General features: G+C 42.1%; 1 protein-coding gene and 1 long non-coding RNA gene across 2 annotated transcripts in view; both read left to right on the forward strand.

Annotated features, from left to right (window-relative positions):
* Positions 1–27,138, forward strand: part of LOC126295379 (uncharacterized) — a 188,941-nt gene that overhangs the window by 71,126 nt on the left and 90,677 nt on the right. The window lies entirely within an intron of this gene.
* LOC126295381 (uncharacterized) lies at positions 1,718–25,718 on the forward strand. Its single transcript, XR_007552480.1, has 2 exons — positions 1,718–1,805; positions 25,314–25,718. It is a non-coding gene; the product is annotated as an uncharacterized LOC126295381 (long non-coding RNA).

A 27,138-nucleotide genomic window follows, 5' to 3' on the forward strand; every position in this document is an offset into this window, starting at 1 on the left:
CGTTGCAAACTTCTAGCACATGTAGGGGGGAGCGGGTACATAATACGGGGTCTGCATAAAGTCCAGGAACACTTTCAAGTATTTATTGCACAAGTACCAAACATTGTACAGATATCATGGATATGTCATTTTGGAGAGAAATTCTGAAAGGTCCCCCCCCCCCCCCCCCCCCAGTAAAGAAAGGGAGGATTAGATCATTTCAAAAAAACTTTAAAAAAGAATTCCTATAAGTTAATTTAAAATAAGCATGCAAATAGAGCCAACAGCAATGCTAAGTGAAATTAGTCTACTCTGAAAGTATTTGGTATTAGAAAGTTAGAGCTTCTGTTTCGTTTAGTTACTTCAAATACTAACTGTGGCCTAATGCAAGGAGGCTTGTAGAAGCATTTCATGCTAAGTGTAACACTTCTGACTTCCTCATTGCTATTTCAGTTACTCTTGTCTATCCAACTTTCATGAGTACTGTGATTTGATGAGCACCGGAACGAAACCCGATACACTTTTGCTGTATTCGCGTGTTTGAGCTGCAGGGGGAAGATACGGAGTATGGTGCCACAAAATAATTTTCAGCACAACGCGGCATCAAGTGTTTTATTGTGTTCTTCTTCTTTTAATAACTTGTGGGCCCATTTGGAGATCACTATTTGTTAACTTCTGTATTAACAACTAGTGCGGATTGATCTTTTTTGTTCCGGCGCTCCTCATTTACATCTTTACTGTTTCGATAATTAGTGAATGCGTAGTAGTACGTACGTTACTGTTGGAGCATGGAAGTTTTGTTTTTTGAGGATTGCAGTTTTGTTCTTCCGTGTCCTCCTCTTGCAATTTTTCACTGTTCTCATGCTTTGTTAAACAGCGAAAGAGAGGCATTTACTAATACTTTTATTTAATTTCGTATCTGTTGTGAACAACTTTAGTTTCAGAATGAAAAATTATACATAATTAACGTCATATTGTTAGCAATGAATGACTGGCAGTTGGAGCGTATTCTACTTGGAAGCAGTTCGAAAGGTAAGTTTATGCTTTTTGCTCGTTTTTCCTGCCTGCAGTAAATGTGCCAGAAGAGGTACTGTAATACAGTTAGCTTCATTAAAGGGTTAGCACCTGCAGTAATCAATATGTCAGTGAAAATGGAGGGACCTAGTAAAGGCCTTAACATTGGTTTGTGTTACCGAAAACTTGAATCTTTTTAAATCTGCAGTTAACTGGTTTCAAATAACAGCATAACTCGCTTCCGTCAGAAGCAGTCACTGGAACTCGTAAGATCCGTAGTAGAGGGAGACGCCGTGACGTCACAGCTGCGAAGCCGAGGCCAAGTGCGAAGCTATGTGAATCCGAGGATAGCCATCTCAGTTCGACCAAAACAGTTGCTGCTGTAAGCTTGTGTGCATAGGCTTGTCGCTCGCTTTTGGAAGGATTTTGCGCTATTATGGTGACTTGTGTGGTGTTCGGGTGTACGAATCGTTCTGATTGTGATGCGAAATCCAAGGGAATAATATTTCATGTGTAAGTTGTCTCGCTAAATGTGATTTTACAACTTCATTGTGAACGAACGTGTACTACATCTCCACTTCTACTATAGCGCATTTTTCTCCTTTATCATTTTAGATTTCCTAAAGATGAGTCCGAAAGCTCTGTGGGAGAATGCCGTGAGGAGGAAGAATTGGCGTGTGTCTAAATGGTGCTCTGTATGTTCTCAGCATTTTCGAGAAGAGGACATTGACCGAACTTCGCTTTCAACAGTAATGCTCCGAGAAAATGCTGTACCATCAGTTTTCCCTACACACCCAAAACATTTGCAAAAGGTATGGTAATTCAAAGAATTAAATTCTTAGTTTTCAGGTTCACGTTTCAGTATAATACGTATAGTCGATAATCGAAGTGTTGAGTAACTCACTTAGTCTTCATCAAGTACCAAATTAAAAGCTAACACTACATTAACTGGCGTAAAGTATAGGCCTAAACAGGACACTGTGTAGATTTGCCATTCTATGTACCGTATTTCATTAAATATTGGTGGTAATGAACAGTGTTTCCCAGTAGTGTAACGTAACTGAAATGTTCCAGTACGTATTACAGACAAGATGTATTTATGGGGCTTTGGAGGGAGGGTATAGCTAACTTAGTTTTCAGTTTCTGTTATTTAGCTCTAATTCCGAAAGTAATTGAATACACATGTGGAGTAAATGTTTTGCCGGCCGCGGTGGTCTCGCGGTTCTAGGCGCGCAGCCCGGAACCGCGCGACTGCTATGGTCGCAGGTTCGAATCCTGCCTCGGGCATGGATGTGTGTGATGTCCTTAGCTTAGTTCGGTTTAAGTAGTTCTAAGTTCTAGGGGACTTATGACCACAGCAGTTGAGTCCCATAGTGCTCAGAGCCAATTGAACCAATAAATGTTATCAGTTATGTGAATTTGCCACTGTAAATACCTGTCAGCTTGACAAGAAAGGCTTGTATTTAAATGAATGAAAATTATAAAATAGGGAATGCCGTAAACAAAGCCCAATATAAAATGGTTTATGCCTAAGCTACCTAAAAACATTGGGATATTGTTGCCCTGTTACGAAATCGTAGGTTCCAATTTCTTATTTTAATTGAAAGAGATAAGTAAGCAATAAGTAGAAGTCCTTACTAATATTAAAATGACTCCCATAACAGATGAAAATTGGAACACTGTTATACAGCCTTGGCTAACAGACGTGTCATGTAAGTGCTGCTGCCGCAGTTGATTTGTTATATTTACTAAAAAAAAAAAGTGCCCTAGTCTCATACTAGAGCTGCTGCACGCCACTTAAGAGAAGAAATGTGGGTATGTGTTGAAGTGTGTATGAACTGTATGGCAAAGAGTTTTGGTCAATTTTATCCAAACTGAAAGTACCTTTTTTGTGTATAACAAACACCTAATTTATATTTCTTGGGATTCTCTGCAGTTCTATTCCACTTGACAACAGAGTGAAGTTGTGCACAATGTGACAGGTTGTTGGCTAAACATTAACGCACATTGAGTTATTTTATCAGACTTATTTATCTGTTGCTTCATTGTTTAAATAATTAACAACAAAGACAGATCATTTGGTTACCGCTTCAGATATGTGTGGTGGTCAGGACTGCAATCAGTCTGTTACACATTAGTAAATAGCTGCTAAATAGATCATTCTGAACTCAAACAACTTAAAAGTTTTGGTTTGTATGTCACGAACATCGGAAAAGACGTCGTCACTTTTCGTAAATCTGGCATTGCTTCGTCCAGTCAGATGGTTGTATCAGATGATCGTAAGAATAAGTAAAGAAAGAACCCGAGTTTGTGAAACACGTTTGTTGCTGAATTAACAAAATTGTATCGTTTACATTGAGGACCGGCATATACTACTAGCTATTCGTAATATTACACTAAAAACTTATTTTTAATCAGAAGAAACGCGGAATTTCGCCTTTACGAGATTTTATTTTAAACAACCTGTTTGATGATGTTACATGCGTATATGGTGCAATTAGCGATTTTAATACACACAGCGCTATAGCACACTGGCAATGTTTTCGTCAGTGTGTCATGGCAGCGAGCTACGTCCCCATGGCTTCAAAACGTAGTACGGCTGGGATACGTAGCGCCATCTCCCCTGCATCTAAAGCTAGTGAAATGAGGGATGTTCAACTACCTGACCTACCGATAGATGGCTTTAGCGTCAAGCTACCATGATCCTTTGCGAGTCCAGGTGTCTCTGGTCACGCTCAACTATAGGATCAAACGATAGATGACTCTGCGGTCACGTTACCATGATCCTTTGCAACGCCTGTAATACGGAGCGACAAAGAAATTTCAACTCCTGCTTATTCTATAGTCTGATATATGAATGATGGATGTTCGCGCAGATCGAGATATGGATGGGGACTGCACTCTTTGCCGGTTTCCAGCGACGATTGCCGGAAGCGCATAGACGTGCTCTGGGCTAGAAAAAAAGCATGGTTGCTGCAAATTATGATTCTCACTTGCCTGCGCGGAATTTGTTGCTTATCTCTACCATCGACCGTGACAGCTCGCAAGAAAAGGAATAAAATTTTACTGAATAACTCGCTACGGTCGCGTTTAATGCTCACGATGGCAACCACTTTCACAGCAGAGATCTGAGAACGGTACTGAACGCATATTGCTTGTCGGAGAATGCGTGAAGGTAAGGTTCCCATCCTAGTTCCGCCACACAGTTTCGACCTAAATTCTGTAGAACTGGTCTGGAATCTTGGAAAGAATAAGATCTGTAATTGTAATGCATAGAGCATCTCGCTGACTAAGCCGAAATAATTCGGGCTGGTGCTTCTGCTGTTAACAAATGTCATCTATCCTGAAGCAAGCCTTTCGACGTAAACCGTTACGTTAGCGATTTGCGCATCAGTTTTGCTCCTTTTACATTCAAGTAGCTTTCCTGTTGGTTTCCCAAGATAGAAGGAACCACCTTCCAAATCTTTCCACCAGATAAAAAACTTCAGTGAGTAGGTATTGAACCCAGGACCTTGGCATTACTAGCCAAAAACTGTAGTCGTTACGCTACGACGTCATTAGCGGTATTTGGAGCATTGTAATTGTAACTATTACAGTATGGATCAAGACTGTCACATACACAAAAATGGTGTGTGGTAACTATTGGAGAAGAAATACTTTGATGGGCAAGGGAACTAAAAATATAACAAGTCACTCGGAATAGATTCAAACAACGGATCGGCATTATCATTCGCGACGAATCAACATTCACAGCTATGAAAAATAACTACATCACCAGAGAAGATACGCTAACTGTGGTTTTGACGGATACTGCCAGTGAAGAGTCGTTAGCAGCTAAATTAAGGTATACTGATACGTACTGTTTCTGTTGTCTTAAACGGGAACCAATTTGTGTGGCGCATACAGACACACAGGCGTCTACAGCTAGCGGTAGTTAGAGAGCCTGTATACAGAGAGAGTGGCCATAGGTGAAGTTGTCCGTGATTGGTTGATTAGCTTTGGCAGAAAAATGGCGCCAAACGTCTCTCGCATTCGTATGTTCGCCGTGCTTTTGAGTTGAATAGAAGTTCAGAGGACTTTTGGAAATGATGAAAAGGTATTTCAATTATTGAGAAACTTGTTATGCGTTGTGCATGCATGGTCGATTTAGTTGTATGTCGTTTTTAGTACGTAATTTGCGTTTGCGATCTTAATTACGAGTTGAGATAATGAAGCGTTTTGTGAAGAAGTCGGTAGGCATACATGTTTGAAGTAAACACGTCAGTAATTGTACAGTATTGTTTTTGAGATCTGTAATTCGTTCTGCAGACGTTCGTAAACGATGCCAGGTTGTGCTGCATTTGGTTGTTCCAATAGAGGCGAAGGTGGATTTCGCATGTTAGCGTTTCCACGCAATGAAGAAAGACGAAAGCAGTGGGCAGTCGCAGTCAACAGGGCTGACATAAATCAAACAGGAGCCTTGTGGAAACCAACTAAGTACTCTTATCTATCAGAAGCAAGTCGTTTTTGCTTTTTGCTACATATAAAACAACTTGCAAAATACATAGTTAAATTTGAAAACAGAGATGTAAATTGGCTGTGTGGAAATTATTATAACACATTATTCTTATAAACAAAGGCATTCAACGAATGATTTCGCCATATTGTCTTGCGCTTTTGATTCGGTGAGTTTGTACTCCACTACTGGCCATTCGAAAGCCCCGCCCGCAGTGTGACAGAAAAATGGCCGCCGTATCGTCTGGTTGGCCACTCTCTCCGTGTACAGGCTCTCTAGCGGTAGCTTGACGCTAGACGCCATCTATCGGTAAGTAAAGTAGTTGAGCATCCCTCATTTCGCTAGCTTTAGACGCCTGTCTTATTCTTACCTCGCTGCGTGGGCAGTAGGAGGGCAGATCCACCTAGCGACAGAAGCTGAAGCTCATAGGTATCGGGAGGGGGGGGGAGACGTAGATGTGACGTCACGCAGCGAGTTATGCGGGTCCTGTGGCGTGCTGCCTTGCACGTGACACTGCAGGTCTTACGAGTTCCAGCTGACGTCTGCGGGGAGCGAGTAACTGTTTCAAACGGTTTAATAATTCGTATCTCCGTGTTTAATTATACTCTAGTTCTCAGTAGCACGCGTTACGACTTCTGGTATGTGCAGTTTGACATACTGATTTCCCTGGACCCTGCATGGAACGCAGGGATTCATTGTGCAACGCACCGCGAGGGCCACGGGAATGGCACGTCACGGTGCGTACGTCACAGCACGTGACGCAGTAGCGCCTCCGAAGGAGAGCGAGTAACTGTTCCAGAGCAGCTTAATAATTCGTAACTCTGCGTTTAAATGCATGCGAACTGTCGCAGCACACGGCTAAGTTAAGACATGTAGGGGGAACTTTTTCATTGACATATTGATTTCCCGCGGGCCGTGCACGAGCCGAGCGTTCGCGAAGTATGGCGGACAAGGCGACTAGCGTGACGTCACAAGATCGTTGCGGCCCCGTAATTTCCCGTGGGGCGCCTTGTATGCGTGACCGCATCTCCGATCGCCAGTGCTGTGAGTTGCCGCGTATAGACCACGCGTGTGCGTGGATTGTCCGCTGTTTCTTAAACAACTTAATGCGCCTGTTGGGAGTTGATTTCGTAGTATTCACTCGTGTGTATATGTCGTTATTGATTGCTACGTTTCGACTCTGAACTGCGTAATGGCATATTATGAGCGGCGTGTGTGTATTCTAAAATCATTTTGCAAAGGTTTTCCAGCTACGTCGCACGTTCTGCGATAGAATATGGAGCCTTTGCTAGTTCGTTGTGATGGATACTACGATACTCTTGTTTGTTAGCTTTGGTGACAGCTCAAAATGCCGCACAGGTGTAGCGTGTTTGGATGCCGATCTAATTACGACAAAGAAACTAAAAGAGTGACGGTATTTTCATTGCCAACTGACGTCACACGGCGAAAGGTGTGGCTGGACCACATCCCGACGGACTTCTCCAAGATAAAAACACCTGGCGTGTGCATAAAACATTTCGACGAGTCATACATCGTTAGAATAGACAGAGTTATGGATAGGGGACAATTGAAGGAATATCCCAGAATAAGACCGAAACTGACTGAAAACGCAGTGCCAACTATTTTTCCGAGTATATCATCTACATATAAGGTAAGTGTCTAGAGGACAATTTGGCAAAAACTATTCGAAACAATATAGAATAGAACGCCAAGCGCGCAATTCTTCCGTGGATAAAATGTTTGTAACTCCTGATTACCTTACAAATGGGTTTAATATATCATGTTAAGCATGGAAGTACGAGAAAACCCTTGAAATAAAATAAATTTTTGATGGTGTACAGCAACCAACTGCAAATTGGTTTCAAGTTACTTTTTTTAATAAAGTACGGTTACCAGTTTCGAATTTTTTGCCATTCATCATCAGACGTTTTCTTCTTACTTTCATCAAATTACACATTTTCCTGTGAGTTGCTCTAGGATAAACAATTCACAATGATCAATGTGTAACCAAATGGTTACGCTACTTGTCGGTGTTGGAATGCGGCTTATGAAATGTTCATCTGGCGCATTTGTTTTCGCAGTTTTCTTGCAGGACAGCCGAAGTGGCCGAGCGGTACTAGGCGCTACAGTCTGGAACCGCTACGGTTGCAGGTTCGAATCCTGCCTCGGGCATGGATGTGTGTGATGCCCTTAGGTTAGTTAGGTTTAAGTAGCTCTATGGGACTGATGAAATCGGAAGTCAAGGCCCATAGTGCTCAGAGCCATTTGAACCATTTTTTCTTCCTGTGAATACAGTCTCAAAGATGTTTGTATTTTCGGAGACACAAACGTTGCACTTGCATTGTAAACCACTTCCGTTCCGTCACAAAACGAAGTTTCAGTGTGCACCACATGTTTTGATTTACAACATACGAAAACAAATACACACCTTACAAGGTACATGAGTGTCAAAAATTTAGCAATGCAGTGATGCCATATCTTTGTATTTTTTGGGAGAGGAAGCGTAAACTACTTTTATGTTAGATTGCCAAGGTGTTTCACTTGTAAGTCTAAGGCATTAAACGCAGAATATAAATTTCTATGATGAACAACGGATGAAATCATTTTTAAGGTTAGTGGATGTCGCTAAGTGGTCTCAAAACAGAAACGGAGGATGTGTATAGTCTGTCTGATTTGCGCTTCATTTTAAGCAAACCCAAATTTTTCACACTTCTCAGCGTTTATAATGTCAGATATAATTTGGCGTGTACATGTGGATAGTGACCGCAGAATGTGCTGTGAATATGAGTTAGTACTAAAGAAGTAATAAATTAAAACTTTATGCCTGAGGCTGGGAATTCACGGCCTGTAATCGAGAAGTTATTTAGTGAGATGTGTCGACGAGGGCAAAAAAAAAAAAAGAAAAAGCCTCGTAAAAGCTCGAAATTGTGTGTAAAGTCTGTCGGAAGTAGCTAAGTTCTGTAATTCTCAAATATGCTTTATGAGTAAAGTTTGGGTATTTGGGCGCCAGTGGTTTTACATGACAACTGATTGTCGTGTTAAACCTTAAACACAAGCTTATACCTCTTGAGTAGATGTATATAATTTTAAATTGCCTCAATAATTATTTGAAATATTTAAACTAAATTTTTTGTTGCCTCTGCCTCTGGAAGCCATTAGGCATTGAGACTGTGAACCACGAACCAGATTAGCAGCTTTTTGTAGTGGCCTTCAGATATTAGACAGGTCAAGGTTATCTCCCGTTCTTGCAGCATTGCCTGTTAATAACTTCAGATGGTAGTAAAATCTCCGGAAAAATATTAGACATACCTATTTTTAGTCTCGAATATGATGGACTACTTTCCTAAAGAAAATTTTTGCCTGTCGAACCGCAAAAAAACAGACGTTGCAAAAATTTAAAAAAAATTACTTCACCGTATGGAAAAAAGAGAAGCCTAACCTATTTATAGATGCGTCATACATATTGTATCGTGAAAACAAAAACAAAAAATACTCTGAAATAAAGAATAAAATAGGTGTGAAACTGTTTCGCCCGTGTAACAAAAATTATCGTCGCTAATGAATTTGCGTTCTGTTACCCTCGTAGAAACCTCAGCAGAAAAATTGTTAGGGAAAATATAAAACTAATTTTGGCAACGTCTAAGGCATGATTACTATATCTTGTCACCTATGAAAGCAATTTATTTACGGAAACTGCGGGCGACAGCGCGCGAGTATTTGCATCTACATCTACGTGATTACTCTGCCGTTCACAATGAAGTTCCTGGCAGAGGGTTCAATGAACCACCTTCAAGCTGTCTCTCTACCGTTCCACTCTCGAACGGAACGCGGGAAAAAACGAGCACCTAAATTTTTCTGTGCGAGCCCTGATTTCTGTTATTTTATTGTGATGATCATTTCTCCCAATGGAGGTGGGTGCCAACAGAATGTTTTCGCAATCGGAGGAGAAAACTGGTGACTGAAATTTCATGAGAAGATTCCGTCACCACGAAAAACGCCTTTGTTTTAATGATTGCCACTCCAATTCACGTAGCATGTCTGTGACACTATCTGCCCTATTTCGCGATAAAACAAAACCAACTGCCTTTCTTTGTACTTTTTCGATGTCACCCGTCAGTCCCACCTCATGCGGATCCCACACCGCACAGCAGTACTCCAGAGTAGGGCGGATAAAGCGTGGTGTGAGCAGTCTCTTTAGTAGACCTGTTGCACCTTCTAAGTGTTCTGCCAATGAATCGCAGTCTTTGGTGTGCTCTACCCACAATATTATCTATGTCATCCTTCCAATTTAGGTTATTTGTAATTGTAATCCCTAAGCATTTAGTTGAATTTACAGCCCTCAGATTTGTGTGACTTATCGCGTAATCGAAAAAAGCTGATTTCTTGTAGTACTCATGTGAATAACTTCACACTTTTCCTTATTCAGGGTCAATTGCCACTTTTCGCACCATACAGATATGTTATCTAAATCATTTTCAAAGTCGTTTTGGTCATCTGATGACTTTACAAGACGGTAAATGACAGCATCATCTGCAAACAATCTAAGACAGCTACTCAGATTGTCTCCTATGTCGTTGATATAGATCAGGAACAATAGAGGGCCTATAACATTTCCTTGGGGAACGCCGGATATTATTTCTGTTTTGCTCGATGACTTTCCGTCTGTTGCTACGAACTGTGACCTTTCTGACAGGAAGTCACGAATCAAGTCGGACAACTGAGGCGATACTCCGTAGGCACGCAGTCTGGTTAGAAGACGCTTGTGAGGAACGGTGTCGAATGCCTTCTGGAAATCCAAAAATATGGAATCAGTTTGACATCCCCTGTCGATAGCACTTATTACTTCATGAGTATAAAGAACTAGTTGTGTTTCACAAGAACGATATCTTTAGAAACCGTGCTGACTGTGTCTCAAAAAATCGTTTTCTTCGCCGCCATGGTTTTTCAGATGACTCGCCGTAATAGGGCTGAGAATATCCTTCCTCCCATTTCTTTCCTTTTTTTTTAGTTGGTGCAGCTTTATCGCTTCACCTATAAGTTCACTGCGACATGCGCTTTACCGAACTTCTTTGGTACTTTCAGACCAAGATTTCCATTGAAGTCATACGTTTGTATGGCTTTATGAAACGCACGTTTCATCAAAGTTTCCAAGAAGACTATTGCCACAGCGTGCAATACGTCCATTGTGCGCAAAAACTTCGCCCTCCTTGGTGCAGCGTGTCTGCATTCCGTTTCAGAGTTTCATCTATTCCACTTGCGGGATCGAAAACCAGAGAGAGTGGAGAAGACGAAGACCGCAGTTCTCTGAGCCAGAATAATTATTTTCTTTGTTGAGATCACCCTGTATTTTACTGGCTAACCTCCATCTTAACGAAGTACAGTTCTGTGCGCTAACTTTATGTTTAATTCGCGAAATGCCGTAGATATCCGTTCTCGCACGTATCCCTTTGTTGGAGAATGAAAGCCCGCGCCCACATCGAAGACTGGTGATGTTAGAAAGCTGCTTTCACGGTGGCACCGACAAGTCGTCAGAGGTCACCCGATAACACTATTCATAGTGCGTCCAATCTCCATCTTCAGTTTTTGACCGGCTCAAAGGAGGTTAGGTTAGAATTTATTCTCTGTCTGAAGTAGGTTAGATTTTAACCTCTGAGGGTGGGGTGGATACGAAATTCCTGTGTTTGGACAAGAGTGCTGCATAGCGGCTTCTGCTATTAAGGAGACGCCGAATGCATGTGAATGAGCTTTCCTGAACGTGGCGAGTGCTATTCACTGTGTCGTCAGTTATCTGAATTACTAGACAAGTGAAACGTCCCCTTAGAAAACTTAATGAATTGCTGTGCTGATAAAACTCTAAAGCTATTTGATTTTCAAACAGCTGAGCGGAACTGAACGTACTCGGACATTATTCTCTTTACTTATTCTGATCAACACTAAACTGACACACAATGTTTTTATCGCAACGCAATCTGACTTTCAATAATCCCTACAAAAGAATGGCCCTGACTAATATTAACCTACACCTTTCACAAATTACTTACCTCACAAAAATCTTCGTTACTCGAACTTCTGCAATACAGCGAGCGCCACTACTGCCAGCTAAATAAAAGATTCAAACTACTGAAGGCACTAACTATTGATAGGCATAGTTAGCAAATGAAAGATTTTGATGGAGAACAAACAATGTATTTACCTTAAAAGTGTTCAAAAGTTATATATATATATATATATATATATATATATATATATATATATATATATATATATATATATAGCAGTTCATGACATCCAGGCTTACAAATTTACTGTCTGTGATGGACACACGTCCAGATCATCCGCTCTCAAAATTACGCCCTAACCCCCCCCCCCCCCCCCCCCCCACATCCACCACTGCTGGTGGCTCACCTCCAATAATTCGTGGTGACCTGGAAAACCAAGGTATAAACACTCTCGCTGTATTTATTCAAAGTCGTGCTGACGAACGTGAATAACCCTCAGGAACTGTCGTGTAGTACACAAGTGAAAGACGAGCACAAAATGTAGCATAAGGTACTCTGAAAACCTAAAGCACTTCAAAGTAAAAATACATACCATACACCACAATTGCAAACTACTTCATATTATAACACGATCACTACCCTGCTGGCATAAAACGCCAGACATCTAATGACAACCTACGACAAAAAAGAGCCAGTACAGTAGCTGTAAGCACATAACACACGTCATCCTCTTCAATTGAGCAAATTAATTTTTGAGGTTATAATCCATCCCCTCAAAAATTAATTGTCCCATTGAAGATGATGGCGTATGTTATGTGCTTACAGCTACTTTTTGTGATATAATCCATGTAGAAACAAAAACTTTGAGGTTCGCCGATGACATTGTAATTCTGTTGGAGACAGCAAAGGACTTGGAAGAGCAGCTGAACGGAATGGACAGTGTCTCGGAAAGAGGATATAAGATGAACACCAACAAAAGCAAAATGAGGATAATGGAATGTAGTCGAATTAAATCGGGTGATGCTGCGGGAATTAGATTAGAAAATGAGATGTTTAAAGTGGTAAATGAATTTTGCGATTTTGGGGAGCAAAATAACTGATGATGGTCGAAGTACAGAAGATATAAAATGTAGACTGGCAATGGCAAGGAAAGCGTTTCTGAAGAAGAGAAATTTGCTAACATCGAGTATACGAGGGCTGCTATATATATTTCTGGCCTAATAATGAAAATAAGAATATTTATCAACGAAAATGGTTTATTGTTTTTCAAAATATTCTCCATCAAGATTTATACACTTTTGCATGCGCTCAAACCAATTTTCGAAGCACTTTTTCCACTCCGATTGAGACACCTCCAAAACATGGTTTTTGAATGCTGCAACAGCATCTTCTGGCGACGAAAATCGTTGACCACGCATTTTTTTCTTGATGTGTGGGAATAAAAAGAAGTCATTGGGTGCCAAGTCAGGGCTGTACGGCGGATGACCCATTACTTCGACGTTTTGGCCGGTCAAAAAGGCGCTGGTTTGAGCCGATGTGTGACAGCTCGCATTGTCATGGTGCACAATGATTCGTCTTCTCTTGTTCATTTTTCGAATTTCTCCGAAGACTTCAGGCAAACAAATGGTGGTGTACCACTCAGAATTGACCGTCCTACGTTGCTCAAGCGGAACAGTCCCCACGTGACCAGTTTTGCCGAAGAAACAGGCTACCGTTTGCTTCGAAGTGCTTCTTCCACAAACAACTTTCGTTGGATTTGGCTCGTCTTGGAAGACCCACACGGTCGATTGCTGTTTTGTTTCGGGCTCATACGCATAGATCCATGATTCGTCACCTGTGACGATCTTATAAACGTCTTTTGAAGCACCGCGATCGTATTTTTTCAGCATTTCTTTACACCAATCCACACGAGCTTTCTTTTGAGCGATTGTCAAATTGTACGGGATCCAACGAGAACAAACCTTTTTTACGGGCAGGTGTTCATGCAATATCGAATGTATGCTGGTGGGAGAAATGCCTAGGCATGCCTCTATCTCACGGTATGTCACATGACGGTCTTGCATTATCAGTTCACGTACAGCATCGATGTTTTCTGGCACAACGGCTGTTTTTGGACGACCTTCACGGAATTCGTCTTTGAGCAAGCGTCGGCCACGATTGAATTCGTTGTACCAATTTTTCACAGTGCTATAGGATGGTGCTTCGTCGCCATACAAAGATTTAAGTTCATCGATGCACTCTTGTCGTGATAATCCACGTCGAAAGTTGTGAAAAATGATCGCACGAAAATGTTCACGAGTTAATTCCATTTTTGTGCCAAATTGATTTCTTCAAGTCCCTGTAAAAGAAAAAAAATTGTCGTAAGTCAAAAAGTTCTGAGTACATTTATGCTAAAAAATGTCAAACTTTCCAATGGATATGTCAAATTGCACCTGGCAACACTTAGTGTTGCCTAGGCCAGAAATATATATAGCAGCCCTCGTAGATTTGTCAGTATGTCGTTTCTGAAAGTATTTGAATGGAGGGTAACCATGTATGGAATTGAAACATGGACGATAAATAAATTGGACAAGAAGAGAATAGAAGCTTTCTAAACGTGGTGCTACAGAATAATTCCGAAGGTTAGATGGGTAGATCACATAACTAATGAGGAGGTATTGAATAGAATTGGAGCGAAGAGAAATTTGTGGCACAACTTGACTAGAAGAAGGGATCGGTTGGTAGGGCATATTCTGAGACATCAAGGGATCGCCAATTTAGTATTGGAGGGCAGCGTGGAGGGTAAAAATGGTAGAGGGAGACCAAGAGATGAATACACCAAGCAGATTCAGAAGGATTTAGGTTGCAGTAGGTACTGGGAGATGATGAAGCTTGCACGGGATAGAGTAGCATGGAGAGCTGCATCAAACCAGTCTCTGGACTGAAGACCAGAACAACAACATAATCCATGCGTAAAATTTCCCATGAAGATTTTGCCTATTTGAGGTTTCGAATAAACCTGCTATTTCAGTCCATAGATTCCGAGCTATATCTGATTATATTATTTTCGTCCTCCGGATGCCACAAGCCACTCCTTCTCAGACTAAACTGACCAATTTCTCACGCTCCATATTTCGTGCGCGAGAACGTCGATCGATTTGACGGAAGAAAACAAACTGATTTGAATTTCACCTAGTGTCGTCCGAAGTCTGTACATTCTGCAGATAGGGTCGGTTGTAGTGTGACGCTGCGTGTAGCGGGCGAACTGATTTGAAAAGATCGGCCGTCTCCGGCCTATGCAGGTTGTCGGCGAAATCCGCCGATATCGGAGCCACAGTGTAATGTGGATTTCGCAATATCGCAAGCTTTTGCTGTCAGTTTATGAATTTTACGCAAAATTCCTGTTATTCTTGGCTTCTCCGCTCAACAGATCAATAAAAAAACTTACGTACTTTCGATGGAACAAGTTTACTTTTTTAGAATGTGTAGTGCTAGCCTTTTCTCAGAGTCTGCGCATAACTCTGCAGGAAGATCCTTTGGTAACACGATGTGGTATCGCATAGGAACTCTGAACATTACGCACAGCTGGCCCTTAACCTCTGTCATTGCTATTCTACGTTCATCGTAAGAATAAACCTGATGTAAACATAACACTAGGCATTCTTACGCGTTTGCTGAAACCTTTTTTTGATTTCACGTCACCTAAATCTTCCTGGCTATTAGGCCGTGGTCGACGTATAAAGCTTTTTCCTGACGTTTCCTCACCGACTACGGGAGACATCTTCAGAGGTAAAATGGCGAACTGCGCCCAGAACTCGAGGGAGCACCGAATATACACTGAAGAGGCAAAGAAACTAGTACACCTGGCTTACATCGCGTACGGCCTCCTAAAATCTGAAGTAGTGCTGAAGGGAATTGAAACCATGAATTCTGCAGGGCTGTCCATAAATCCGTAAGAGTACGACGGGGTGGAGATCTCTTTTGGACAGCACGTTGCAATGTGTCTCAGATATGGTCAATAACGTTCATGTATGGGGAGTTTGGTGGCCAGCGGAAGTGTTTGAACTCAGAGTGTACCTGCAACTACTCTGTAGCAATTCTGGACGTGTGGGGTGGCGCATTCCCCTGCTGGAATGCACAATGGACATGAATGGATGCAGGTGATCAGACAGGATGCTTACGTACGTGTCACCTGTCAGAGTAGTATGTAGACGTCTCAGGGGTCCTATATCACTCCAACTGCACACGCCCAGCACCATTACAAGGCGTCCACCAGCTTGAACAGCCCTCTGATGACATACAGGGTACACGGATTCATGAGGTTGTCTCCATACCTGTACACGTCCATCCGCTCGATACAATTTGAAACGAGACTCGTCCAACCAGGTAACATGTTTCTAGTCAGAAACAGTCCATTGTCGGTGTTGACGGGCCCAGGCGAAGCGTAAAGCTTTTTGTCGTGCAGTCACCAAGAGTACACGAGATGGCCTTCTTCGCCAAAGCCCATATCGATGATGTTTCGTTGACACTTGTTGACGGCCCAGCATTGAAATCAGCAGCGATTTGAGTAAGCGTTGCACTGCTGTCTCCTTGGACGATTCTCTTCAGTTGTTGGTCCTGTTCTTGCAGGATTTGATTTTTTTTTCCGACCGCTACAATTAGGAGACTTGACGTTTTACCGGTTTCCTGAAATTCAGGGTACAGTCCTGAAATGGTCGTACGAGGAAGATCCCCACTTCAGCGCTACGTCGAATGTGCTGTGTCCCATCACTCGTGCGTGGCCTACAAAACTACGTTCAAACTCACTTAGAGGTTGATAACGTGCCATTGTGGTAGCAGTAACCGAGCTAATTGCGTCAGCCACTTCTTGTCTTCTATAAGGCAGCGCCGTATCCTGCCTCTTTACATACCTGTATTTCAATACACATGCCACTTTGGCGCTTCAGTGTAATATACATTGACCACGGGCTAATAACCCGGAAGTTGTGATGTCAGTATCAGCTTTGAAAGCTTATACTGTATGATCTCATATGATTTCGTTTCACGTGGAGGGGAATCCGAACTGCCTCGAATAGCCTTGTACGATAATGCGGATGCGTTTTAAGGTGTGCGTTACGCGCACGTAGACACGACTATAATACGAGGCAACAGCTTTACCGGCGCATTTAACTCTGACAGCACTGGTCCAGCAGCCGATCCAACTAACTTGCAAGCGGTTGCTGTCACGATGTAAAAAAAGGGGCGAACAGAGAAGCAGTATAGCTTCTAATGTCATTTAATTTTGAAAAAGAACGAAATAATATACAGGGTGACCATGAAGTCCCTTTACAACTCCAAAATTTTATTACAACGGCAGTTGTTGAAATATGTTAACAGTAAGCCTTACGTGGGGAAGACCGACACACACATAAAGGACTCAGGACATTTCATTGAGAAGCTGAAGAAACTAAAACTTGCACCAAACGACATCCTGGTCAGCTTTGATGTTGTTTCGTTATTTACGAAAGTGCCACTCTTGACGCTCTGGAGCACATTGATTCCATTTTCCCGCAAGACATCAAAAAGGTCTTCCATGCATGTCTCACCACGAGCTATTTCACGCTCACCACGAGCTATTTCACGTGGAATGGCGATTTCTACGAACAGCTGGAAGGCGTCGCTGTGGGTAGTCCTCTCAGTCCAGTGGTGGCCAACTTCTTCATGGAACATTTCGAAGCACAGGCACTGGACTCGGCGACTTGCAAACCTAAGGCGCGGTACAGGTACGTCGATGATACTTTCGTGGTGTCGAGCCACGGTGAAGAACAGCTCGGTGACTTCCTAAGACACTTGAACAGCCTCCATGCCAACATAACATTTACCATGGAAGTAGAAAAGGACAAGAAACTGCCATTTCTAGATGTGCTGGTCACAAGGGACGGCGAAAACCTGGGACACAGCGTGTATCGAAAGCCGACACACACTGACCAATACCTGCACAAACTGTCAAACCACCACCCGAGCCAGAAAAAGAGGCACGATTAGTACGCTCGTAACGAGAGCAGGACGGATATGTGAGCCGCAACACCTCAAACGAGAAATGCAACACATGGAAACTGTTCTGAGGAGCAATGGGTACTCCACAAATTACATTAGAAGTGTAACAGAGCCAAAGACTCGGCGAAGTAAGGAACCAGAATAAGAAATGTCGGGTCCGGCCTTTCTGCCATACATTCCCTGAGTGACGGACAGAATCGGCCGTATATTGCGCAAACATGGCGTAAAGACGATTTTCAAACCGACAAGGAAGATCAAAGAGTGTTTAGATCGGCGAAGGAGAAAAGAGACCCACTTGCAATTTCGGGAATATACTGTATACCGTGCACATGCGGAAAAGTTTATATCGGAATGACCGGACGATCAATTAACACCAGGATCAAAGAGCATAAGCGACATTGCATGTTGGGGCAGGTGGAGAAATCGCGCTGAGTGAGACCGACCACGTGATAAAATTCGCCGACACGGAAGTTCTGGCTGTAGAGAAGCACTATCACACGCGCTTGTTCAGAGAAGCTGTAGAAATACAAAAACACGCGAACAGTTTCAACAAGAAAGAGCAAAGCCGTAAGGCAGATGCGGGCAAACGCTGCACGTGTGCTGCTCGCGTGCAGTCGTCGAATGGGGCAGTGGCGACAGCCGGCAGGTTGCGGCCGTGAAGTGCCAGGCTAAGCTGCGGACGTTGAAGCGAAGCGGCCACTACGTAGTGAACGTTGTATTTCAAGAACCGAAAAATGCAAAGTGAATCAAGGAAACGGAGAAGTGGAGATTTGCTATCTTTTAAAAAGGAATGGGGGAATCATTTTTTCTTTGTGCAGAAACGTGAAAATTCTAAACGTATAATATGTGACAGTATTCTCGCTGGTCAGCGAAAGTTTGATATTGAACGCCATTATAATAAATTTCAATATGTTCCCGTACTTAGTGGTATAAAAGAGGAATTTCTTAAGCGATTTGGGGATATATCATACTTATCCCAAGGTTTATAATAGTTCTCGAGACAATTTGCTGTTTCTGTAGATGATGTTCATCCCAGTTTGCAAATTGAATTAATAGATCTACACTGTACATTCTACAGCATAATTCTCGTACGAGAGACAAGTTCCTTTTGGCAAGACGTGTAATAGAGTTTTATCATGAGTTCCCACAGCAAGAGTTTCCTCGTCTCCATCGTGAAGCCGCAAAGATAGTGTGTTAGGCTCGACATACGTTTGCGAGAGATTTTTTTCTGTTATGACAATTAATAAGTCTTGGTTAAGAGCAAACATCAGTAATGAAAATTTACGTAACTGTTTGCGTTTTTCTGTATGTAGAAATTTGTTCCAGACATTAAACGTATTGTAAACTCCACCTGTGATAATTAAATACAACGTATCGTGGGTAATAGGTACTCTTTCAAGCCATGATTTCTTTCAAGCACTCGTACTAACCTTATTCCTTCATTCAATAAAGCAGGCCAGGAAACAAGACTCATTACAGAGGAAGAAGCGGAGAGACGGTATGGTGGGGAGGGAAGCGGGTGGCCAGCTTGCCCCTGTGTGTATGCAGAACACCTGTTTACTGCACACGTGCAGGATTCCGGCCCGCCCCTGCCTTAAGGTAAACGGGTTTTGGCTTCCCGTACGGCAGCGAACGACCATCGCAGGTAACAAGAGGAGACCCGCACGGGAAATGACCGAGGATAAGCCCTCGGACGTTGGCGCGCCAGGTACATATAGTCTGCGGCCGCGAGCTCGCCTCCAGTTCACCACCGGCAATGGAGGGTGAAGCTTTGACATTGCCAGCCACTCGTGCTGGCGAAACGTCAGGAAAATCATTAGATGAACGTCGGCCGAAGAACCCGAGACGCCGGCCGCGGTGGTCTCGCGGTTCTAGGCGCGCAGTCCGGAACCGTGCGACTGCTACGGTCGTAGGTTCGAATCCTGCCTCGGGCATGGGTGTGTGTGATGTCTTTAGGTCAGTTAGGTTTAAGTAGTTCTAAGTTCTAGGGGACTGATGAACACAGCAGTTGAGTCCCATAGTGCTCAGAGCCATTTGAACTTTCTTTATTTTTTTATTTTTTATTTTTTTTAAACCCGAGACAGAAGCCAATAGGCAGTTTGTCAACAAGTGGCCACGAAAGCCTTAACAATTTTGTATCATTTCTTTTATTGTAAATCATGGTTTATAAAAGTTTTTTGACAGTGTTCAATAGACCGCCATATAGGTGGCTTTAATTGCAGGAAGCACACAAAGACGGTACTCGATTTCTTGCCATATTCGCTGTAGCACAGCATCATCAGTGGTGGCAATGGCATTACGAAACCTTTGCTTCAAGTCAGCAATGTCCCGTATCTGTGTTTGATACACGATATCTTTTACATACCCTCATAAAAAAAGTCCAAGGGAGTGGCGAACGCGGTGGCTAAGGAATTGGCCCATCCCTCCCAATCCATCTGCCTGGAAATGTTTCATCGAGGAACAGACGTGCTGTCTCCATTGTGATGGTGCACCATCTTGCTGGAAAATGATGGTTGTAAGTCAATCAGTTGTGGTGCTACATATTCGGTCAGAAGGTCGAGGTAAACGTCTGCAGTAATTGTTGACACGTTGAATAAAAATTGACCAATTATTCGGTTGCGCATGATTCCACACCACACATTCACTTTTGGACTTTCCGGGTGAAGCTCCCTAGTTACATGATGGTGTTCAGATCCCCAGATTCTCACATTGTGTCTGTTTAATGTCCCATAAACATAAAAGTTACATGATAATTAATTAAAACCCTTTGCTGCCGACAGGTGTAGTTGCTATACCTCGATGGGGACAGCTGAAAATGTGTGCCCCGACCGGGACTCGAACCCGGAGTCTCCTGCTTACATGGCAGAGGCTCTATCCATCTGAGCCACCGAGGACTTAGATGACTAGTGCGACTGCAGGGATTTTCAGCTGTCCCCATCGAGGTATATCGAAAACACCTGTCGACAGCTGAGGGTTTCAATTACACTTCTGGCCATTAAAATTGCCCCACCACGAAGATGACGTGCTAAAGACGCGAAATTTAACCGACAGGAAGAAGATGCTGCGATATGCAAATGATTAGCTTTTCAGAGCATTCACACAAGGTTGGCGCCGGTGGTGATACCTTCAACGTGCTGCAATGAGGAAAGTTTCCGACCGATTTCTCATACTCAAACGGCAGTTGACCGACGTTGCCTGGGGAAACGTTGTTGTGATGCCTCGTGTAAGGAGGAGAAATGCGTACCATCGCGTTTCAGACTTTGATAAAGGTCGGATTGTAGCCTATCGCGATTTCGGTTTATCGTATCGCGACATTGCTGCTCGCATTGGTCGAGATCTAATGACTGTTAGCAGAATATGGACTCGGTGGGTTCAGTAGGGTAATACGGAACGCCGTGCTGGATCCCAACGGCCTCATATCACTAGCAATCGAGATGACAGACATCTTATCCGCACGGCTGTAACGGATCGTGAGTCACGTCTCGATCCCTGAGTCAGCAGATGGCGACGTTTGCAAAACAACCATCTGCACGAACAGTTCGACGTTTCAGCAGCACGGACTATCAGCTCGGAGACCGTGGCTGCGGTTATCCTTTACGCTGCATCACAGACAGGAGCTCCTGCGATGGTGTACTCGACGACGAACCTGGGTGCAGGAATGGCAAAACGTCATTTTTTCCGATGAATCCAGGTTCTGTTTACAGCATCGTGATGGTCGCATCCGTGTTTGGCGACATCGCGGTGAACGCACATTGGAAGCGTGTATTCGTCATCGCCATATTGGCGTATCAGCCGGCATGACGACATGGCGTGCCATCGGTTACACGTCTCGGTCACCTCTTGTTCGCATTGACCGCACTTTGAACAGTGGACATTACATTTCAGATGTGTTTCGACCCGTGGCTCAACGCTTCATTCGATCCCTGCGAAACCCTACATATCAGCAGGATTATGCACGACGGTATGTTGCAGGTCCTGTACGAGCCATTCTGGATACAGAAAATGTTCGACTGCTCATTCACAGTTTAACGTGGTAGTTGCAGATGTCTTGAAGCAATACGGATGGACTTATTAGTGAACGAGTGAAGACGTTTAAAACAAGATCGATGTTTCCTCCGATGTTCTCGGTCGCCCGCGCCTCCCTTTATCCAATACTGCCCTTGTCTCCATAATTTTTTTGTGCCATGCTCGGGTTGAAGGGTGCGATGGTGGATCTCTTCCATACTTCGTTCTGTCGTTGAGTCTGAAAATCCGATTTTGTCTCAGTAAACCAGGAAAGACATTGTGCCTTCTATTGAGGAGTTGCCATTTTATAAAGGTTCAGTTACTTCCATCAACAGAGTATCTGAAACAAAAAATTTTAGCATGTATAAAAACTTTAGTAAACAGTGATCACAATAAAAGAAATTATGTTAAAATATTTCAACAGTTGCCGTTGTAATAAAATTTTGAAGTTTTAAAGGGACTTTATAGACACCCAGTATGTCAAAACTTCAGTAGTGACCAGACGAAAATATTACACGCTCTCGTTCGTAGCTGACATATAACAAGAGCGACGAAAATTCCTAACTTAAACAAAGGGAAATTTTTCTGCGTGAGCTATGTGTCGTAAAAGCTTATTACAGGGGTTTCACCACTGAAGGTGTTAGACCTACAGACAGTCGTCTGGTAATCTTTAAACTCCGAAGCATATCCGCATCCGAGGAATACATTGCAGTACTGGCACTGACGTCTGCTGCGTTGATGAGGAGTCCATCAACAACAAAATCCACGAAGCCACCCAAGAAAACCGCATTTTCTCCTCCTCCTTTGGCATCTCTGTGTTATGTTCCACATTTTGTAGACCAATGGACTGATATCAACCAAACTTAGTACACATACGATTTATTGTCAGAATCGCTGTGGAGTTAAGAACCGGCGGCCCTTGTGGCCGTGCGGTTCGAGGCGCTTCAGTCTGGAACCTCGTGACCGCTACGGTCGCAGGCTCGAATCCTGGCTCGGGCATGGATGTGTGTGATGTCTTTAGGTTAGTTAGGTTTAATTAGTTCTAAGTTCTAGGCGACCGATGACCTCAGAAGTTAAGTCGCATAGTGCTCAAAGTGGTGGGGGTAAAAAAGGAGTGTAGCATAGAATGTGCGAATACTCAGTTTCAGTTTTTATTCATGTAGTATTTGAGAATGGGAGCACTTTATGACTTGCAACAAACTTTACACACAGTTTCAAATGTTTACGAAACTTTTCTCAGTGACAACCACCACATGAAAATGCCAACAAAGCCGAAACCATGACTGTACGAAAAAAATGTACAGTTGATTGTAAAGTGGCGAAAATTTCTTTCCAGAAAACTATCTGTAAATTTACGAATGCTACAAACTATTCATCGTCTAAATTTAGAATCGCTCTAAGGCTACACTGCGGACAGAGACCTTCAGAAAATAATTCCGTACGCATAAAATTTATAGTGGATGCTAATAAATTTCTCTTCATCAAAAAAGCCTTCTCTAATCCATCTTATGATCTAAATGGTAGGGTCAGTATTACCTCACGTGTTAGTACATTTCTCTGGAACCCAAACTCATTTCCTGAGCTTGACTTATACGAGTTTTTCTTTTGAAATTCGTGTCAATACTTGACAACCATGACTTTATCTAATTATACACCTGTCTTCATGTCTCTTCTTAGGTATTGTTAACATTACACCCTTCCTCACATCTGAGGGTATTGCGGCTCTTACTTAGTGAATAATATTAATTTTTCTTCGGTTGGGTGAGCATAGTGTCCTTAGTTGCTTAACAGTTATTACAGTTACATAAACGCTTTCTTTGCTGCCACTATAAAAAATCGTTTATATCTCTATTTGCGTTTCGTTTTATTGATATAAAACATCGTCAGTGGTCTGGAATGAAAAATATTTACAATTTTGCTCTCCTTTATAGATTTACAAGTTTGCCGTGGAAGTATTGAGGAGTGGTTTTTAAGGCATTTTTCCCAATTTTCACTTGCATCTGGAAGTATCATATGCTGGCAAATATGTGGTTATTCCTGTGTAGGGTATGATATTTTTGGCTTAATTTCATGTTGATTCGCAGTACGTTGTATCGCACACTAAGATACGTCGTCTGCTGCAAACCAACATGAAATGAAGCCGAAAACATCGACGAAACTTGGTATAAACTCGCGCTTCTAATTAGTTTCAAAGAAAGATTTTTTAGATCTTTAATAAGATTTATCTTAAAGCGTGTGCCTGCTACCAAGTAACTTTAGCAAGTACTTGCTTAAGTGTTTACATCATAATAAAAACTTGCCCAATTTTGTTTGTGCAAGTTAATCGCTGGCAATTGCAAGTATATAGTCGTGTCGAGGGATAGCCAAGCGGAAGTTGACAGCGCCGTGCTTAAAAAAGAGAGCGGTTGCTACCATTATTGCATAATTATTATTGAAAAAAAAAACAAGACTAAAAGCAAAGGCAAGAAAGATTGTTTAGGCAAAGAACTGGATACAGAGGCTTACATATTTATCGATAAATACTGCTAAGCGAACTAAAAGATAAGACTCCACTCGCATTTAAAACCTTTTGAGAATGTCGCATGCAAGCTTCCAACGTCTCTTTGAACGAGGGTCACACCAAAAGGAATATACACTACTTTTGTAAAAATACAGTTTTAAATTCTCCATGTGTGAAAGTTTTACAGTGCGTAGATACATCCTTCCCGCTTGTTTTCAAATTTAGTTCAATCTGTTCCCGTGAGTGGCGGCGTCACAGCATGTCTTCAAGATGGCTGCTACACTTGAACAAGCAACGTGCTGTCATAGAATTGCTGTGCTGTGAAAACGACACAGTAGGAAACATCCACAAGAGGTTGAAAAAGGTGTACGGAGATGCTGCTGTCGATCGCAATACAGTTAGTCTGTGGGCAAGCAGGTTATGTGATGAAAGCGGGCACGGCAATATTGAGGATTGCCCTCGCAGCGGCAGGCCTCGTGGTGCACACACTCCAGACAATGGGTTGTATGAATAAAAACGAGAACATTCTCCAGAGTTGATACTCAGAGCAAAAGAACATTCTCAAAGAAAGTTCTCAGTTTCGTATGAATAAAAACTGGGAAGCATAATCTCTGACCCTGGAGTACTTTCTCTGTACCTCCCCACTTTACTGAGTAAGTTCTCAGCAAAGAGATTAAAATCCAACATCTTTGGTTCTCAGTTTGTTTCGTTTGCGTGTGTTTTGTGTTGGCGAAAGTTTTCTGAAGTTATTTCTGTGCCGAAATGGAAGACTCAGAATTAGCCTTTGTTAACATTATTAAAGATTACCCCGCAGTTATTAGTAAATCACAAACTCCGGCCGCAAGAAGAGAGAAAGCGGATCGTCTTAAAGAAATACAACACCGTTATATGGTTAATTTCGCGAAAGAAATAACGGACGGGCAGATAATGAAGAAACTACACAACATGAAATCCCGTACCAAGGCGAAAACGGGTGTGAATAAGACGGGAAACATTAAGATTTCCTTGAAAAATTGGGAGCAGATATTTTTAAAGTTTCTGGACGGAGATGACTGCAACCCAACTATCCACGGAGTTCCTGGTAAGTCCAATACTTTTCGAGTTTTTAATTTACGCGCTTAATGCTTTGAAATTGTGATTCAGACAAATACGTATTTTTAACATGTGAAAATGAAACAATGTTTGGTAAATTTCGTCTACTGTATCACTTTTCAGTAAAAGTATCACAGTGTACCTGTTTGGTATATTTACTAACTAAAAACTGAATCCTGACACACTACTATTACTTTTTTTACATTTTCATTAGGAGCTTGTGCAGTAGGTGGTGGTTCCACCTCTGTCATCACTTCAGCAAGGAATTTGGAGGTAGCTGACACAGACTGCATGTACGAACAAGAGTCAATTTTGCACCTACAACTAATTGTTCCCCCCGACCATATGGATCTCATGGGCCCCGAAGTCGTCATACCTTCACAATCGCCTGCTTCAGGGCATGAGAGTGTGCTTAAACGTCGGAGATTAAGCATGGAAACAGATGAGACACGTAATTTGTCTACTCCAGAGCTGCAAAGGCTGGTGCTATTGTATCAATTGGACATACTCAAACGAAAGCAGCAGAAATTGATACGCGAAGAAGATAAACAATAAAACATTGTGTAGTGTCTTATTTACATAACGAATTTTATTAATAAAAACATCTTTTTAAAGTGAATGTTCATTTTTATTCCCCATTTACCAAATTCCACAACCTCTTACAAAAATTATTCAGTACAAATGTCTTTTCAATGAAACAATAAGAGTAATATGATCCAATCTGAAATGTTAAAAAAGTGTATGCACTTACATTGTTGTGTCTTGCCAGTATCTTCACCACATCCTTGAAACAGTTTCTGGTAAAGTAAAGCAAAAAGAGTAATTTGTTTGTATTTTAAATGCTGCAGTTTAGACAGTTGTGCACTTATTTACTATAGCATCTGGCAAATACCTTCACCAATAATTTTTGGTATAGTAAAGCAAAACCAGTAACTTGTTTGTATTTTAAATGCTGTAGGTTAGACAGTTTTGCACTTTATTTACTGTAGCACGTGGCAAATATCTTCACCACATCCTTGAAACAATTTCTGGTGAAGTAAAGCAAAAAGAGTAATTTGTTTGTATTTTAAATGCTGCAGGTTAGACAGTTGTGCACTTTATTTACTGTAGCACGTGGCAAATACCTTCACCACATCCTTGGAACAATTTAGTACAGAAATTACAGTAAGGTTCCAGCAGTTCATGTTAACCTGTTGTCTCCAAAGCTATTTACAGTAATATCTCTGTTCCAGTTTGAATAGTTACATGTTAAACAATTTTTGTTGAAAGTAAAATCGATGATAGGGAATGGAAAAAAACTAAACAGCATTTTCTTACGTAACATCAGAGCACTGTGCTTTATTTTCATGAGGGAATAATTACTGTAATTATAGAAAATATCAAATTGGGTTTAATTATTCAATGTTTGGGCAGACACCCATACATTACAGTTGTCGTATTACATTTACAATTTCCCGTCTCCTATTTGTTCCACGTACACGTACGTTTGCTGCTTCCTCTTCTCCCAGAACTGGAAGATTGTTGTCGTCATCACAAGGTGCCTCAAAATCCTCGTCCCCTACATGTTTTGCTGGCAGGCCTTATTTTATTTTGCAGAATTGGGAAACGCCTTTTCACCTGTCCAAAGCACCGTTCGATTATCACCCTTTCCTTAGAGTGAAGTCTGTTGTATGCCCTCTCATCAGGTGTTTCTGGATTTTGAAATGGTGTCATTAACCACGGTGCAATGCCATATCCTTGGTCTCCTAAAATTAGGGCGTTGCACTGGTTCTCACGCAATATACGATAGACACCGGAGTTTCTCCATATCCTAGAGTCGTGCACAGACCCTGACCATGAAGCATCAACACTCGTAAACATTTCACTGTTGTCACACGTCGCCTGCACGTTTATAGATGGAAAGCCCTTTCGATTGACGATTCGTCTCCATGTGAAGAAGGTTTCATTATAGGTATGTGAGTGCAATCTAGGGCACCTACCGCACATGGGAACTTGTATCTCGATTGCCATTTAACTTTCGCAGTTTCTAGTTCGTTAAT

Source organism: Schistocerca gregaria, chromosome 11 (assembly GCF_023897955.1).
Source record: "Schistocerca gregaria isolate iqSchGreg1 chromosome 11, iqSchGreg1.2, whole genome shotgun sequence".
Lineage (NCBI taxonomy): Eukaryota > Metazoa > Arthropoda > Insecta > Orthoptera > Acrididae > Schistocerca > Schistocerca gregaria.